Raw genomic sequence first — 12,667 nt, forward strand, 5'->3', positions numbered from 1 at the left:
CCCAGAGGGCCAATCAGTCTGTTCTCGCTCCACTGAGAAAAGTGAATGGAGTGCTTGCCACTTGAAATGAGAGTAAAGAATAAGTAACTCTAAAAATACACAAACCCCAAGCCCCTCAAAGCCGAGACAAATCTGAAAGACTTTGTGTTTTAGGGTACCCTGTGTCTGGCAGGTGATGGAGCCTTTTCTCCTGCCTCCTCTGACCATGTGAAAAATCACTTTACTGGAAGAAATTCCCATCAGGCCAGTGAACATGTGCTCATTTGCACCTCAGCTGTACGCTGCCCCCGGCATGTTCTCTTCTCTCGGAAGCACTGGGGCCAGCGTTTCCACTCGGGTGCCAGGCAGGATGCTTATGTAACCATCACCTGCCAGGAGCCACTGACCTACACGCTTGCCCTGGACAACCACACCACCTTGACAGACACGAATGTGAGGCCACGGGGCACCCAGTGCAGCTTTGTCAGAATAGATCCTGCCAGAACCATAGACTCCAGAATGGGTGAGGGGCCAGGAGAGACCACGCTCTGGGAGAACTCCCAATGGGAAAGACAGTGCTCAGGTGGGATCTCCCACTCCACAGGGCCCCCAAATACATGCCGATGCCACAACAAAGCAAAGGCATCAAATATTTCTGCCTTTGAAGGCCAGTGAGTCACATCCTCTACAGTATATGCATATGACCATAATTAATGTTTCTGTCTTCAGGAACTTTCAATTCGACAGTCTTCCTTAAACCTGGGAAGTACCTAGAATTAGCAAACGGAGCAGCTATATGTACCATTCATCTCTGGAATTCACTATCTGTACAGCCTTGGGTATATCATTGGCTTTCAGAAGGTTTCCATTTCCTTAGGTGACAGGTTGGCTCAATTTTGCTGGTCTCTCATGTGGCTTCAAATTCTGGCATTCTCTGATTCTAGTGATCTCAACTTTAGTCTGCTACTTCTCAGGCTCATTTTATCCACTCCAATCTGAGGAGAAAAAGAGGTATGACTAAAGGTATGACTAAAGAGGTATGACCACAATCCTCCTTCATCGGCCATACATTTATATTCATCAGTGACAGCTGAATACACTTATATACAGCTAGAAACCTTCCCCAGCTTGTGGAATCCATGTCAATGTACTTGTCCAAAATCTTATATGGGCTCATTTAATATAGTTCATTCACACTGGGCTCTAGCATCGCCCTCCTGTGAATAAGGAGGAAAATTAATTTAAAAACCTTTCTAGAAGAAAGTGCCTTTGCACTCCAGCCCATGACCTAAGTGTTGAAATTCAATTACATTAGGAGAGATCACAATTAAGATGCAATTTAATGACTCCTCATTTTATGTAGGTGAGATTTCTGATTGCAAAGAATCAATAAACTTTGTTTAAGCAGCTCATCAGCTGCCCATCTAAACGCTGCCTTGTCCCTTCTTTGCTAAATCTCTGATCTCATGAGCCAAATGGAAGAAATGTTCCTGGAAATTTAAAGAATGAAATAACGAAGCCACTCAGCTTTTCCCCAGAAGGCCTTAGATAGTAACCACTGTACAGATTGTTATCTAACTCAGAGCTTAGATTATTTCAAAGCCCTACATGCAGCCAACAAGGTTCTTTCTGAAGGCCACTATTATTCAAATGCCTGAAAGACTTCTAAAGTGATTTGAAAGACATTTCTGCATCTTGTAGAAATGAATCCTTGTAGAAGTCTGCCCTCATGTAACCAATTCCATGCTCCATCAAACACATATTTTGGTCAGCAACACAAAACACAGAAGTAATAGTCATTATCCCTGGAGGGAAAGAGAAATGAATTTGCAAATATCTATTTAGAATCCCATTTTTAGTGAATTCATTTAAAACCAAAATCATACAGACTTGTCACTCTGTTACGGCTATTGTCACCATAATGCTGTGTAACAAACCACCCCCAAACTTAGTGCCTTTCAGTAACAGGCATTTATTGTCAAGTTCACAGGTGTGCAGACGTATGGTGCTTCAGCTGATATGAGCTGAGTTAGGTCAAGTGGTTCTGCTACAGGCTTGGCTCCAGGCTGCAGATTGGGTTCAGTTACTCTATGTGTGTTTTCTTGTTCCAAACTGAAAGGGCAGCGGTGACCAAGGCACAGTCTTCTGATGATTAATCACTCAAGGACACAAGATAAAAAAATTGCAGGAGCACATTTCAGGCTTCAGCTTGGGTCCTGACTGCTAATGTTCCTTTAGTCAAAGAGTCACACGGATAATCCAGTGTCAACGGGTGGGAAAGCACACTCCACCCTGAGTTGGAGGGGACAGAATTTTTACTAAACAATATCCCAAACTATCCCAAAATGTCTTTAGCTCAGACATTTAAATAAAAACTCTTTGGTAACAGTCTGGTTATTTCTGATCCTAGTGATACAGGTTTTCTAGGTTTATTAAAAATCAGTAGTTCATAAAGATATTTAAGCGAAATAGCTACTTTTCCAATAGGTTGTTTTTATTTAAAACTTTCTTCATAAAGCTCTCTGCTTCCTTTGCTAGAGCATATGGTTAATATTTTGACAAGGAAGAGATCAATGGAAGGTTTATTTCAATTCAATCTTTGGCTTAGAGTCAGAGCATCCCAAGATGGTTTTGAGACATCTAACCAACTTGGTGTCCAAAAGCCCTATAAATGATTTTTCTTAGTTGTCAGGTTTTTTTCTTTTTTTCAATCACAGATATAAGTGTTTTACCTCTTTAGAGTTAAATGGATAGGTTTATCATTTTCCCTGGTTCTTCTGTTCTCTTTCCCTTAGTTCTTTGAAGACCCTCCCTATGAAACATCAACACAGAAAGAAAGGTCAGAATTATCTATCAGCAATGAGCCTGACTCCTGTGCTCCCCAGGCTGCATGTTTATCCTCACCTAACTTCCCTTTGAAGAGAAAATGTTCTTTCCCTAATGGAAATTAAATTATTTACTAGCTATTTCTGTTGACTAGGTCACTTTAAGGCAGTTTCTCAATATGGGCACTAACGGCATTTTAGGCCAGATAATTCTTTGTTGCAAGGGACCTGCCCGTGCACTGTAGGATGTTTAGCAACGTCCTTGGTCTCTCTCCCTAGATTCAGTAGTACCATTCCCTGTATCACGACAACCAGAAACGTCTCCAGTCATTGACAAATCACACCGTCAATACCACCTCTGGATGGGGATATATGTATACATATAGCTGATTCACTTTGTTGTACAGCAGAAACTAACACAACATTATAAAGCAATTATACTCCAATAAAGATGTGGGAAAAAAATCACCTCTGGTTGAGAACCGCTCTTTTATAGTAACCAAACATTTAATTCAGCTACAAAGCAAGAACATTTCTGAACTTAGACCAGAAACCTTTTCTCATAGAACAGTTTAAATTAACCTTAAAACAGAAACCTAACTGAAGTTTATTATGATATAAAGTTCTTTTTAAACCGCAATGTATATATATATATGTATGTGTGTGTATACTCACACACACACACACACACATACATATATATATATTCATTAAACAGTTTTAGAAAACACATAAAAGGAGAGTCCTGCCACCGAGAAAGCCTTCTGAAATGAATGATTATAATTTGTGATCACTAACAAGACAGCACCCCATCTGCCTGGCATACTCTCACCATCACAGGAACCATGAAGATTTTCATTTTACACATGAGGAAAATGAGGCAAAGGGAGTGTAAGTAACACACCGGAGGCCCTGCAGCTAGTAAAATGCAAGCTAGGACTGGAGATGCCTGAGTTTTATGTCTCTCAGGAAGGAGGCCAGGACTCCATTCTGTTAGGTCATATGTCTTTCAGAGCTTAGGAGTCTCCTCAGGAATTTTAGCACACTTTTTACATCAACAATTGTATAAAAGAGAAGGGTAGAACGAGGTCCCCTTGAAAGGAAGCAGAATGATAGTTTACCAGGTAGAATCAACCGTATCCTGCCTCATTACTCCCTCCTTTTAAGCACTAGCCCGGGACACTCATGTTGCTTCCCGAAGGGCCTCTGCATGGGCAAAGCAAAGAGATGCCCAGGTAAAGGGATCTGAAATTCCGAACCCTTGGAAACTAAAATACCTACCTTTCCTACCATAAGGCCTGAATTTCTTACCAATCATAAAGTTTAGCCTCCTAGAGTCTGTGGTTGGAGTGGGTGGTGCTTGTGCAGAGGCGTGCTGCAGGGATGGCTGGTCGCCTGGGAGCAGATGCGTGCTCCTCTCCAGGGCTGGGCAACAGGCACGCTTCTGCTGGGCTGCTCCTCAGACCAATGGTGTCCATCTGCACCTTGTTTCTCGGCAAAAAGACCCCCAATGCGAGCTCGACCCTGGGGCATTCCGTGGCCACCTGACTGGGCCTTACTTCCGTCAGGAGTTGGACATCTTCACCTCCAAAATTCTGCCAGCCTGCCAGTCCTTCTTCCTGGCTGTCACTTCTATGGCTTCCTGGTCCTCAGCACTTCTCTCTGCCAAACAGCACCATCCGCGCCTGTCCAAGGACCCAGGCGTGGCCACCATGGCAGGTGGTAGTCACAGCCATCCAAACCTTCTGCCACAAGAAGCACCTCACCAAAATACAACTCAACTGCTGCGTCCTGTCACTTTAGGTGCAATCCCAAATTCCTATTCTGATATGAAGTTTAATGTCCTTGGAATGCTGTTTGAGCATTGGGTGTTTAGCTGCATCACTTTATCCAGTGTGGGTAAGAGCCAAACAGCATGGGTTGGGTGTAAACACCACGCAAGTGCAGGGCTACCAGGCGCTGGTGTCTTCTGCTGTGTTGTCGGTGGCTGCGCCCTTCTTTGAATCAGTGTGTGTGGAAGAGAACAATGTGGTCTCTGGTCAGTTTCTGCTTTCTTTGTGGGGCTGCTACCTGGAATCATAGCTGTCAGGGTGGGCTTATCAATTTACCGGATCAGTGAGTACACTTTAACGGTCACCCATGACATATTTGGGCACTTCAAGTTCTGACTTGCTTCATTTGGAGGACGTTTTATTTAAACATCTACTGTCACCTAATCAGGGTCTTGGCATGTTATGTAACTCTTTGGTATTCTTGCCTCTGCCCATTTTAAACTCAGCAAATAGGAAGGAAGTATAAATTGGTACAAGGTACTCAACTGGGTTTTTGTGGGAAAAAAATTCACCCCAAAAAGATAAAAAAAAATTTAAGTATGCCAACTAGATTCAAAGAAGCAAGAAAAAAAATTCCATTGCAAAATTTATTGAAGGGTAGTCTGCAAGATGTTAAGACAAGGGAAATTTTATTTATAAGTGTGACCCTTGTTTTTAGAGTCTTTCTTTTTTACTTAATGACTTAAAATAACAATGGCTTAGACTTTTTTTCAAATAGGATTTTATGAAGTACAAACACCCGTGTGTTACCTTACATGCACATATTCACTTACCCTAACACAAGGTCTCATCAGTTCCTCCCTGGTGTCAGACCCTATTCTGGGCACAGGAATGAGTTAGACCCAGACCTGGGCCTGGAGATTTCCTGGGCCAGCAAGCCCAAGGGTCTGACTCTGACATTTGAGGCCTCCTACCACCTGCTGTTTCCCACAGCTGGCCTCACTGTGGACAGTCTTGAACTTTGGTAGCCACATAATACATCCTGCTCACACATCTTCCACTGCACTTTCCCTGACCTTTCTCTGTCCACACAGTCCATATTTCCACATCTCAAGATTGAGCCTACAGGCAGTGTGGATCTTTGGAGACCTTCTGAACTGAAAATCTGGAGGTCTGGATTTGCCACTGCCTCTCTTCCTCTAGTCTGAATGACGAATAGTTTGAGATATCTGAATACTGGTCATCAATTGTGTTCTGACCTGCTCCAGGCCCCTGCAATGTGATGCTGCGGGTTCTCTCATCAGGAGCAGAATTTACATCTCCACCCCTGACCGCCTATTAGCCATGTGACTTGCCTTGGCAAATGGGATATTAGCAAGTGTTACACAAGCAGAGGTTTGAGGAACATTTGCTGTTTGGGGCTTGCCCTCTTGCTGCTGTTGAAACCTTGAGAAGACCATGCAGGTGAGACCAGCTAGCCTACTGACCATGTAGCAAAGCTAACTGACAGAGTGAACAAATCCTTTCTGTTTTCTGGTCCTTGGTTTTCGGTTAGACTGGAGACTGAAAATAACTGTAGTATTTAGAGTAAGAGTTTGGGAGTCAAACAGACCTGGATTCAAATCCCAGGTACTTTCCCTAGATGAGCAGCACAGGCAAAGTTGCTTCATTTCTCTCAATCTGAGTTTCCACAACCATAAAATAAGGGCAAAAATAATAACTTGTCTGGACTATTGTGAGGATTACATGAAATGTTGTAAATAAGATCCCCAAGTCAGTACCTGGTTCTTACTAAGAACTCAATGGAGTATTGATTACTATCATAATTATTATTTCTACCACTACCATTGTATACTTGCAGTCTCATCCCACCACCATCCTCTCATTCAGAAACATCTTTCCTGACTCCATCTCCCATACTTCTCCCCCTGGCCTCACCCCGCAAGCCCTTGGCAGCCTCTCATAACACCTTAACTCTCAACTCATATCTAGTTCACCAGCTATGATTTTCCACACTTTTAATCTTGGAATAATTTTAAATTCACACCAGAGTTGTAAAGATAGTAGAGTGTCCATATACCCTTAACATCTTACATAACCCTAGTACACTTACCAAAACTAAGAAATGATCATTAGAACAGTGTTACTAACTAAAATGCGGACTACTTGAATTTCCCTGGTTTTCCCACAAACATCCTTTTTCTTTTCTAGGATTCAACCCAGGATAACATGTTGCATTCAATCATCGTGCACCCTTAGCCTCCATCAATATGTGACAATTTCTGGCTTACCTTGTTTTCTATGACCTAAAGTTTTGAAGAGTACTGGTCAGGCATTTTATAGCACGTCTCTCAATTTGGGTTTGTCTGATGCTTTTCTCATCGGTAGACTGAGGTTAGGGGTTTTTTAAAAAACCGCCACAGAAGAGAAGCACCATTCTCTTTACATCATGTTAAGGGTGCTTCATACGCACATGACTTATCCCTAATGATGTTAACCTTTATCATCTAGCCAAGCTAGTTTTTGCCAAATTTCCCCACTGTGAGTTTACCCCCTGCTCCTTCTAAATTTTCTGTCTGGAAGCAACTCACTCAGCACAGCCCATAATCAAGAGGTGGGGATTTAAGTTCCACCTCCTTCATGGTAGAATAGCTATACAAATTATCTGGGATTCTTCTGTATGGGAGATTTATCTCCTCTCCCCAATTATTTATTTATTCAATCATTTTAGGGACTTATGGATATGTTTTACTTTGGGTTATAGTCTAATACTATATTTTTTATTTTGTTCCTCAAATTGTCCTTGCCTTGGTTAATGGGAGCACTTTAAGTTGGCTTCAGTGTTGCTTTGACATAGCTCCATCATTTATATTTTTGAGCACTTCTTTACATTATGGCATTTCAAGTTGCTCTAGGCTCATCTTATATTTTTTCCTGCCCTAGTCGTACAACCAGTCATTTTTCCAAGGAATCCTGTTTCTGTTTATAGGAGAATGATATTAGAAATAAAGATCAAGGTGCTGGGTATGTTCATTGCTACTGGGGTTCATTGCATCTGGGCCCTTTCAGCAGAGAGAACAAAGAAATATATATGTGTGTGTGTGTGTGTGTATATATAAATATATATATATATATATATATACTAACCAATATTTATACACACATTTTAAATATTTCTCTGTGTGTGTGTGTGTGTGTGTGTGTGTGTGTGTGAATCTCTATAGCTAGCTAGGTAGATAAACAGATAGATATAAAATCATAAGTTCATGCTGATTCTTTGACTCTAATCCAGCAGGCCAGGAGTCACTGTAGATTCCCTTCATTTTTTATTGGTGACTTCTTTCTTTGACAGCGAGAGTCCTGATTTGTGGGAAGCCGTTGTTCTGCCATGTCGCAGATAACGGTTATCAGGGAGTAGCCCAAAGGCTATGTGCCACACATGCGCCACGACGAGCCAATATGCTAATGAAGGATCAGAATTGCAACCAATAAATTGTGAACAGCACATATCTTGTTGAGTTAACCAGCCAACCACAGGTTGCCACAGGTTATAGTGCATTATAAAAGCCAGTGTAAACAAGGCTCGGGGTCTTCCTTCCATCTGTCTGAAACCAAGCTGTACTCCAATAAAGTGTGATGCGAGAAGAATCTAGCGTGTGGTGATTCGTCATTCTGCTGGTCAGAAGCGGCTCGCCGCAAGTGGTGCCGAAACCCGGGAACTTCGCACCCTGCGTGGGAGACCGATTCAGAACTCAACACATGGAGTGGACCGTCGGTGAGTAGTCCAGGTATGTTTTGATATTGTCGCTTTCGTCCTTTTGTGGTTCTCGCATTTTTTTGTCTGCGTGTAGCTGCGGGTCCATCAGCCTGACCGAGTGTGTCTCCCCTGGCCATTGGATAGATCAGAGACTTTCCCACTTTAGTAAGTTGTTTGTTTAGGAGAGTGAACTATGGGGACCAGTTTATCTACGGAACCGTCTGCTGGATTTCATGAACCCATTCAAGCTCTTTTGAACAGCCAAGGACTTAAGCTTTCACATAAAACTATTAGTAAGTTATTGCAGGATATTGATGGTGCCGCTCCATGGTTTGCGGTATCCGGAAGCCTGACTGTTCCATCTTGGGAAAAATTGGGGAAGGACTTAGCTGATCGTCAGAAAATGGGGGAACTCTCTCGAGGCACGTTTCCGTTATGGAGAATGATACATTCGTGCTTAAGAGAAGGGAAATGCGAAGATATTGTACAGATGGGCCGTAAAGCTCTTAGCATATATCAAGATAGTGCGTCAGAAAGTGAAAATATAGGGACTACGGTAGATAGGCCTAAGAATCCTAGGAAAAAGAGAGAAACACAAATGGAAAAATCAGATGCAACACCAGGATTGTATCCACTTTTAGATGAATTTAAAGCGCTTTATTTGTCTCAGGATGAGTTGAATCCCAAGGAGGAGGCGGATCTGGAAGAAGCAGCTGCCGAATATGAAAGAGGACGATATGGCAGTTCCCCATGTGCTCGTCCGCCATTTTGTGCCTCTGCGGGTGCTCGTCCGCCATTTTGTGCTTCTGCTAAATCAAAAGCTTTAACATGTACTCAGACTTCCGCTTTTATTGCTAGCGCCCCCCCTGGCGCTGCGGTTCGGGAACCGCCAAAGTGTACATTCATACCCAGAGAAGTCTGGTCTCAGGAACCCACAGCTTTTCCGGTGTTTGAAGACCCAGCCACGCGTCAAAGACATTATGAGATGGTGGATCATAAAATACTTAAGGATCTTGCAGAGGCTGCCAGGGGATATGGGGTTACTGCTAATTATACCTTGATGCTATTGCAGCGCCTTACGCGAAATGCGTTGACGCCCACAGATTGGCATGATATTGCTCGTGCTTGCCTGTCCATGGGGCAATATTTAGATTGGAAATCAATTGTGGCTGACTTGGCGTACAGCCAGGCGAGAGAGAATGCCGCCAATGGGCAACCTGCCTGGAATGCCGAGATGCTGCTAGGACAGGGCCAGTGGTTAAAAAATCAGACGGTGTTTCCGGTAGAGGTTTATGGCCAAATAAACCAGATTGGCATGCAAGCGTGGCGTGCCCTCCCAAATAAAGGAGAAGTTACAGGGAATTTGACTAAGATTATACAGGGAAGCACCGAGCCATTTTCTGATTTTGTAGCTAGGATGATGGAAGCTGCGGGCAGGATTTTTGGAAGTGTAGATGATGCTTTGCCTCTAGTAAAACAGTTACTTTATGAACAAAGCACAAAGGAGTGCCGCAGGGCAATAACGCCTATTAAAGGAAAGTCTTTGGAAGCATGGATGAAGATGTGTAGAGAAATTGGAGGGCCTTTATCTAATGCTGGGTTAGCGGCAGCAGTAATGGCTGCCACCAATAATGCAAAGCCCTCTGGAAAATCAGGGGTTTGTTTCCAGTGTGGGAGGCCTGGACACATTAAGAGACAATGTAGAGAAATGAGCAAAAAACCAAATATGCCACCTCAAAAGATTCCAGGAACCTGTCCTAGATGTAAAAAAGGGAAGCATTGGGCAAATGAATGTAGACCCGTTAAGGATATTAATGGACAACCCATCCCGTCCGCTACAGCGTTTGCAGACTCAGGGAATGCTTCTGCCTCCAGTTCAAAAAACGGGATGAAGGGGCCCCGGTCTCAGGGCCCGAAAATTTTTGGGGCCCACGAGATTGTGAGTTTTCAACCACCCAAACCCCGAGGCGAGCCACGTCAGGATCCACAGGGTTGGACCTCCGTGCCGCCTCCAGAATGGTACTAACAATGACTATGGGTGTACAGCCCGTGGAGACCGATATGAAAGGACCACTACCTAAAGGGACGGTCGGATTGGTGTTGGGCCGATCCTTCTCTGCTCTAAAAGGGCTCATAGTCTTACCCGGGGTAATTGATTCTGATTATACTGGAATAATTAAGGTCATGTGCCAATCCCCAAAAGGAGTAGCTATTATAAATCCCGGTGATCGAATTGCCCAATTGTTGGTGTTGCCATCTCTTCATGAAAAATACGCTGCTCGCTCCAAGGACCGAGGAGATCGCGGATTTGGATCTACTGGGGTTGATCTGGCCTGTTTATCCTTGTCTCTTGATGATCGTCCTATGCTGGATTTAATTATAGAAGGAAAGGTATTTTCCGGTCTGGTTGATACCGGAGCCGACCGCAGTATTCTTACTGCCACCTACTGGCCAAAATCCTGGCCTTTACAGACCTCCTCTCAGACCTTACAGGGTTTAGGATACGCCAAAGCACCCCAAATTAGCTCTAAAACACTGACCTGGATTTTTGAAGATCAGAAAGGGAAGTTTCAACCCTTTGTGGTTGAAGGATTGCCACTTAATCTGTGGGGAAGGGATGTGCAAAGCCAGATGAAATTGAAACTTACTAATGATTATTCCGAGGCTGCACAGCAAATGATGCTCAGGTCTGGTTTTATACCAGGCAGAGGGATAGGGAAAAATTTACAAGGTACTGCTGCTCCTATAGAAGCTCAGGGAAACCCCAATCGTAGGGGGCTGGGTTTTTCTCAGGGGTCACTGAGTTAATGATTCCTATTACATGGAAGACCACAATGCCCGTGTGGATCCCTCAGTGGCCGTTGTCTAAAGAAAAGTTGGAGGCAGCATCGCAATTAGTAGAGGAACAATTACAATTGGGACACCTAGAACCCTCTCAGTCACCCTGGAATACTCCTATTTTTGTTATTAAGAAAAAATCAGGGAAATGGCACTTGCTCCATGATCTAAGAGCAATAAATCAACAAATGCAGGTCATGGGACCCATACAACGCGGCCTACCGGCTTTGACAGCCATCCCACAGGGTTGGCCCATTATTGCCATTGATATAAAAGATTGCTTTTTTTCCATTCCATTGAATAGCAAAGACAAAGAGAGGTTTGCCTTTACATTACCCTCAATTAATCATGAAAGGCCTGATAAGAGGTATCAATGCTTCCTCAGGGTATGGCCAATAGCCCCACCATGTGTCAACGTTATGTTGACACTGCCTTACAGCCAGTACGGGATAAGTTCCCGGATGTTAAAATTATTCATTACATGGATGATGTTTTGTTGTCAGCCCCTAGCATGACACTGCTTGAGCAGGTCTTGGGAGATTTATCTGTGAGTTTAGAGAATAGAGGTTTATATTTGGCCCCTGAAAAAATTCAAAAGGGAGATGCCATTAACTTTTTAGGAGCTGTTATAAACAAAACCAAAATAGTGCCTCAAAAACTTGAAATTAGAACCAGCCGTTTGGTAACTTTGAATGATTTTCAGAAATTGCTTGGGGATATTAATTGGCTTCGACCATATTTGAGTCTGACTCGCTTTGAATTACAACCTTTGTTTGCTGTATTGGAAGGTAATCCTGATCTTAATTCCCCGCGTCAGATGACCCCCGAGGCCCAAATAGCTCTTCAGAAGGTGGAACAGGCTCTTATGAAAGCACAATTACAGCGTTATGACAGTACCTTGCCTATTTGGATGTGTGTTCTTCCAACTTTAGGATTTCCAACAGGTGTTCTTTGGCAAGATGGGCCCTTGCTTTGGATCCATACCAAGTCCCTGGGGATGAAGACGCTGTCTCACTATCCATCTATGGTTGCTGAGGTTGCCTTCTTGCGAGCTGTGGCAGATGGATGTCACTCATGTTCCCTCCTTTGGGAAGCTCCAGTATGTTCATGTGTCTGTGGATACCTATTCCGGGGTGGTACATGCTACCCCTCTCTCTGGAGAACGGGTTCAACATGTTATTACTCATTGCCTTGAAGCCTGGGCAGCCTGGGGCAAGCCTGCTACACTAAAGACAGATAACGGCCCAGCTTATAGTTCCAAGAGCTTTGCTCTCTTTTGTCACAAAATGCAAATAAAACATGTTACGGGCCTGCCTTACAATCCACAAGGCCAAGGTATAATAGAGCGAACTAATCGCACACTTAAAGAATTACTTTTAAAACAAAAAGGGGGAATAGCGGAGAATTGCACCCCGAAGCAGAAATTGTCGCTTGCCTTATTTACTATTAATTTTTTGAATTTGCATGATGAGAAAGAAACTTCTGCTGAACGCCAT

Source organism: Phocoena sinus, chromosome 1 (assembly GCF_008692025.1).
Source record: "Phocoena sinus isolate mPhoSin1 chromosome 1, mPhoSin1.pri, whole genome shotgun sequence".
NCBI lineage: Eukaryota > Metazoa > Chordata > Mammalia > Artiodactyla > Phocoenidae > Phocoena > Phocoena sinus.